Raw genomic sequence first — 5,978 nt, forward strand, 5'->3', positions numbered from 1 at the left:
ATCTCAGCTCATCGATAAAGCTCAATTAGACCAAAGTCGATACGGAAAATGTGTTATTTATTAATTAAAGCTAACTTTTTCTTATTTTTAGAAGAAGTAGAAGATACAAGGATGATATTGAAAGAAAGGTAAATAAGATTTTAGTTTAATTACGTAAGACGTAAGAAAAATTTTGTAATAAATATACAATTTATTATTTGCATAGGTATCACTTTCTGGTCCATTGATACAACAAACACTCAACATTTTGAAACAGATGGATGGTAAAGTGATGAAGAATGAATTTGATATTCAAATTCTTGATTTATTGGCGAGTTCTTGGCCAGACAGACCACCAGTTGAGAAAAGCTGGAACTATTGAAGGTAATATTATTTTAAAGTATGCGGCTCTTTATATTTTATTATAATATTTATCTATTGCATTATTTCTTAAAAGGATATGAAGACTGGTTTATTAGAAGAAGGGAAAGCTATCTTACTCACGAAAATGTCTTTGGAAGAAGGGAAGCCAGATCCTGTCACATAGAGGATAAAATATTCGTTGCACCACCGAACTTATGACAAGTGATTTATTTATTCCAATTATGTTTGTACCCATTGCTTGTGCGACATCATTGAAAATATTACATTCTCCATGGAGGTAAAAAATGATTATTTCAGTGTAATTTTTAGCTTTATATATGTATACATAAATCTTTTCCATAACAATAACTGTATTACGTCCATTTGGTATTAAATCTCGCACATTGTTGAAGCCAAATTAATTCATCTAGAAACAACGCATGTATTAAGTTAGAAAAATATATATAAACCAGTCTTCATATCCTTTTAAGAAATAATGCAATAGATAAATATTATAATAAAATATAAAGAGCCGCATACTTTAAAATAATATTACCTTCAATAGTTCCAGCTTTTCTCAACTGGTGGTCTGTCTGGCCAAGAACTCGCCAATAAATCAAGAATTTGAATATCAAATTCATTCTTCATCACTTTACCATCCATCTGTTTCAAAATGTTGAGTGCTTGTTGCATCAATGGACCAGAAAGTGATACCTATGCAAATAATAAATTGTATATTTATTACAAAATTTTTCTTACGTCTTACGTAATTAAACTAAAATCTTATTTACCTTTCTTTCAATATCATCCTTGTATCTTCTACTTCTTCTAAAAATAAGAAAAAGTTAGCTTTAATTAATAAATAACACATTTTCCGTATCGACTTTGGTCTAATTGAGCTTTATAAATTCGTTGTTACAACAACGATGATCTGAGATGCTTAGATGTAGTTAAATAAATTATAATTATAACTGTAACAAATATTTAAAATTTTAATTTTTTATATTTATTGTAGTTATAATTTATTTAACTACATCTAAGCATCTCAGCTCATCGTTGCTGTAATGACGAATATATAAAGCTCAATTAGACCAAAGCCGATCCTATACGAAAAATGTGCGAATATTTTTTTATAAACTCTATTTGAAAAATATTTGCGAGTATACTTATCTTATTTCCTCCAAGGTGCCCAAATTTTCTTTGTGACACCTTGTATATCAACGTTTGACATTTCGCGCTAACCTCCGCAATTACAGTCGTTCTCATCTCTCGTTATAGTTGCGCGTTCAGAAATGCATCTAAAAAAAAGTGTCGCAACTATAATGAAAGCGACTGTACAGTCGTGTTCATTATAGTTGCGATACTATTTTTTAGATACGTTTCTGAACGCGCAACTATAACGAGAACTGAGAACATGATTGGTTCTTACTTGTGGATCCAACCAATTACGTTCGCCGCTCGATGAGCAAGGCTACAGGCTTGTTTTCTGTTCCTGCACTAGACTGCACTGGAACGTTCCTTCTTGCTTTCGCTAACTTTGAAATATCTACCTATTTCATTTTAAGTGTACACCCAAGGACTTTGATTCTGTCCATGGGGAAATTTTCTAAACTAAAAAGTCGCTATCTTTCTACATATTTACAGTTTATGATTAACGTAACGACCAATAAGCTCTAGGCCCAGTTTCACAACTTTGGGTTTAACCCGAGTTTAGTTGAACTACCGTCAAGTTTAACGCCACGGTTAAACTTCTATCGCGTTTCACAACCAGATTTTAACTCTAGGTTACGTAAACCTATAATCTATGCGAAGAAACTTCAACAGACTTATCTTTCTTCTAGAACAAGTAGTGTGATTGGTTGTTACCGAAAAGTAGGGAATGAGATATTACAGGTTCTATACACCAAGGCAAAAAATAATGAACAAATTTAAAAGTTTTAAAGTTTTCTTCTTACATGTTTTCAAATCAGTTTGAACTAAACAATTAAATTCAATTGTTACTGTAAAAATTTACACTTTATTAAGTACATTAAACATTGGAACACTAATTAGAAAAAAATTTCTCATAAAATAAAGAACAACAGATTAGAATAAAAGACAAAATTGAGTTTTGAAAAAAATAAATAAATCTAAAAGACAGCCACTCGAAATAAAAAAAAACTGTTCTTTGGAAAAACACATATATGGTCATCGTAATCATAGTATGTAATCTATAAGTACTAATTTAATAATATTACAAAACTATTTTTACTGTTCTGTTTTATGAGAAATTTTTTCTTTGATTTCTCTTAAGACTGCAGTAACAGATTCCTTGGTTAAGCGAAATCGAGCATAAAAATCAATGTCATCAAATTCTTCAAAATATGACGGTCGTCTTCTAATTATTCTCGGGCGTCGATTTATTATTTGCACAAAATCTTCATCGTCAGATGACGATAACATATATTCCAGAGCCATATCTTGCAACATAACCTTTTTACAATTTCGTGGAGATATCAGCCATGAAGTACAATACTCGAAAGATTATTGAAAGCAGTGGCGCTGCAGTATTAAACCTCGGTTATCTACTTTAAACGCCCGAATTTCGCCGTTCAACTTTAACCGCAGTTTAACAACGTTAACCGAGGTTTAAGACAGTTGTGGAACACAATATTTACCGTAAACCAAGTTTAAAGGTTTAAACTCCGGTTAAACTAAGTTGTGAAACTGGCCCCTAGTTGTTTCATTAATCATGAACTGCAAATATGTAGAAAGTGATGACTTCTCAGTTTGAAAAATTTCCCCATGGACAGAATCAAAGTCCTTGGGTGTACACTTATTTAGAGAGTTCAGGAACAGAAAACAAACGGAATAACGGAACGGATTTTTCACCACTGCCAGTACTGGCAGTTATATCGGAACACAGCCAGTGAGTCGTGCTGCCCCTGTCTACCACTTGTATCCGACCCGTCATACACTAATTCTTCTTATAATTTGAAAACTAAGCTCCAGATAAATTTTTGTCAAAGGAAAAATCGTCTCAGAATTTGATTACGAATATGCTAGTTTCGGGACGGGATTCGATAGCGCACGGTGCGATAGCCCACCAACCAATCATCTTAACTTATCTAACCCAAACAACAGAAAAACTCTAGGCATCGGCCGTTGTGAGTGGTGGTGGGCTATTGGTCCCGTGCGCTATCGAGATCCGCCCGTTAAACATAATACTATTAATGGCATAAGAGGTATTATGGCAATAATAAATGGATAAAAGAAATCCTCCGATTTGAATGAGTAAGAATAATCCTAATAATGATCCGTAATTTCATCAATAGGAGATATTTAGGGGAGTGGGCAGTTTAAATAGAGATAATTTAATTATATTAATAATTTTATTTATGGGTAAAAAGTAAGGAATTATTATTTAAGTTTTCGTAATGAGGTTGATTCAATAGAACAAATTTTAATAATTGAAAATAGGGTAATTAAAAGATAAATTATACATAAAAATAAAATTACAAAATGGATAATTAAAAATATTATAAATATTTTGAGATAAGGAGTTAATTTTAAAAAAATTATTTATTTTGAAAAAATAATATTTAAAATAGTTTATTTAAAAAATTAATAAAATTATTAAATTAAGAATTTTGTTTATAATTAAAGAAAAAAAATTGAATTTATTTTGTTCATTTGTAATTAGACTGGCAAAAGATTCAAATATTTCCATAGCTCAGAGCTACCAAATACTGGCAGAAGATTCAAATATTCGCATAGTTCAAAACTATTAAATTATTTTGCTTGTTTAAAACATGTTTTTTTGGTTACTTAAAAAAATATAAATAAAACAAACAAATTGTTTTAAATAAAAAACACAATGTTTTTTATTTAAAATAAAAAAAAAGTTTATTGCCAACCCTGATCAGAAACCTAGATTAAAGTTTAATAAATATTTTACATATATTTTTTAGCAAATTTATTTTATTTATTTTCTTTCTGTACGTTTTATAAATATTAAATAGTGCATTATTATTACAGAATGTAAATAATAAGTAATTCTCTTTATTTTTTTTTCTATCCTTCTAAGAACTACACAATTTTTACTAATTGAGTACATATTTTAAGGCTCCTGATGCCTAAGCCGAGAACTCCACGTTTATAGTAGCAACGTACCGTTGCGGACAAAATTAGAATACGCGTGAAACGTGATAGATTGATGATGAAATTTTGTCGTGCATATCATTTCGTTATTATGTGTCTCATTGTGAAAATGTGACACATCTCGTATTTACCAAATTCGTAAAAATAAACTGCAAGTAAAGTTTTTCCGAATTTTATACATAAAATCAAAGTTTTCACTCTTTTCAATCCGTATATTTTCTGAATAGGCTTCACTTTGGGTGCTTTTTACGACTATTTACTGACCGTTAGGCAGAAAAAAGATAGTCAAAGTCCATTTATTTCAAGTGCTTTAAAGTGATCTCGTTCTGTTTTATTCTAATTTTCTATATTTACGAATGCTATAGTGGAAATTTTTATATGGAATTTCTCGCTTATGACTTCAATATGGCCGCGGCGAGTAAACGGGAGCCTCAAAAAGTTTTTCCTTGAAGAATTAAATATAAAACAAAATGCATGCGACAAATGTATTTCACTTTATATATATTATTAAAGATATATGTGTATAGCCATATACATATACACACACATATATATATATATATATATATATATATATATATATATATATATATACACAGGGTAGGGAAAAAGTACTGGAACAGCAAAATATCTCGAAAACTAAACATTTTAGAAAAGTGTTTCAGATAAAAGTTGTAGGATTTCAAAAGATCTATTTACTATTATCAGTTTGACCTTAAATGACGTCGCTAAGGTCAGATCAAAATCACATTAACTTTTTTAAGTAGAATACCCTATTTTTGATTCCAAAATCTAATAGCTGATGTCAGGACCTTTTCAAAATCATACAAGAAAGTTTATTTTCGTTCAGTACTTTCCGAATTGTGAGGCTTGAAGGCTACAGTGTACTGTAACTTTTTCAAGCGTCATAACTCGGAAAGTACTTAATGAAAAATAACTTCCGATTGAAATTTATAGGGTCATAGTGCACTCTGTCGACCACAATTAGTGTTCGTGGGCGCGAAGCGCCATTTTCGTTAGTGTAGTAGAAAAACCATCGACAACAAGTGTGAGGGGTTCTCCGCGGATCTCGTGGCAAGCTAAGAGGGAATTTTCGCGAGCTGCGTAATTTACTTTTCTGGGGAACGCGTAATCTGCCCGTCGCCGAGGAAAGTGCAGAATCCGATACACACCGGAAATTGCGTGGATACACCCGCACCCGCCCCCGCGCACGCACGCACGCACACACACATATATATATTTCTAGACACATATATCATTAATAAATTATAATATATAATTAAAAATCATATTATTTAACTTAATACAGTAAGATATCCGGACTGAACAACGTCCATTTAACTATACTTTATTTTTTAAAAACTCTTAAATAGAGTTTCAAAAAGTGTTTTTAATAACTCCAAATAGAATTTTTAAAAATAAAATAAAGTAATCCTTATTCAATTTAGGTAACTTAGTCTACAATTCTAACTTAGTTAATAAATAAGACAAGTAGA

The 5,978-nt window shown here is 30.8% G+C and overlaps 1 long non-coding RNA gene across 1 annotated transcript; it reads left to right on the plus strand.

The window, feature by feature from the left end:
- The first annotated feature begins 30 nt into the window (after positions 1–30).
- LOC120358658 lies at positions 31–455 on the plus strand. The gene is made up of 3 exons (XR_005575570.1): positions 31–128; positions 206–363; positions 437–455. It is a non-coding gene; the product is annotated as an uncharacterized LOC120358658 (long non-coding RNA).
- The last annotated feature ends 5,523 nt before the right edge of the window (positions 456–5,978 follow it).

The sequence above is a fragment of the Solenopsis invicta genome, chromosome 9 (assembly GCF_016802725.1).
Source record: "Solenopsis invicta isolate M01_SB chromosome 9, UNIL_Sinv_3.0, whole genome shotgun sequence".
Classification (NCBI taxonomy): Eukaryota; Metazoa; Arthropoda; class Insecta; order Hymenoptera; family Formicidae; genus Solenopsis; species Solenopsis invicta.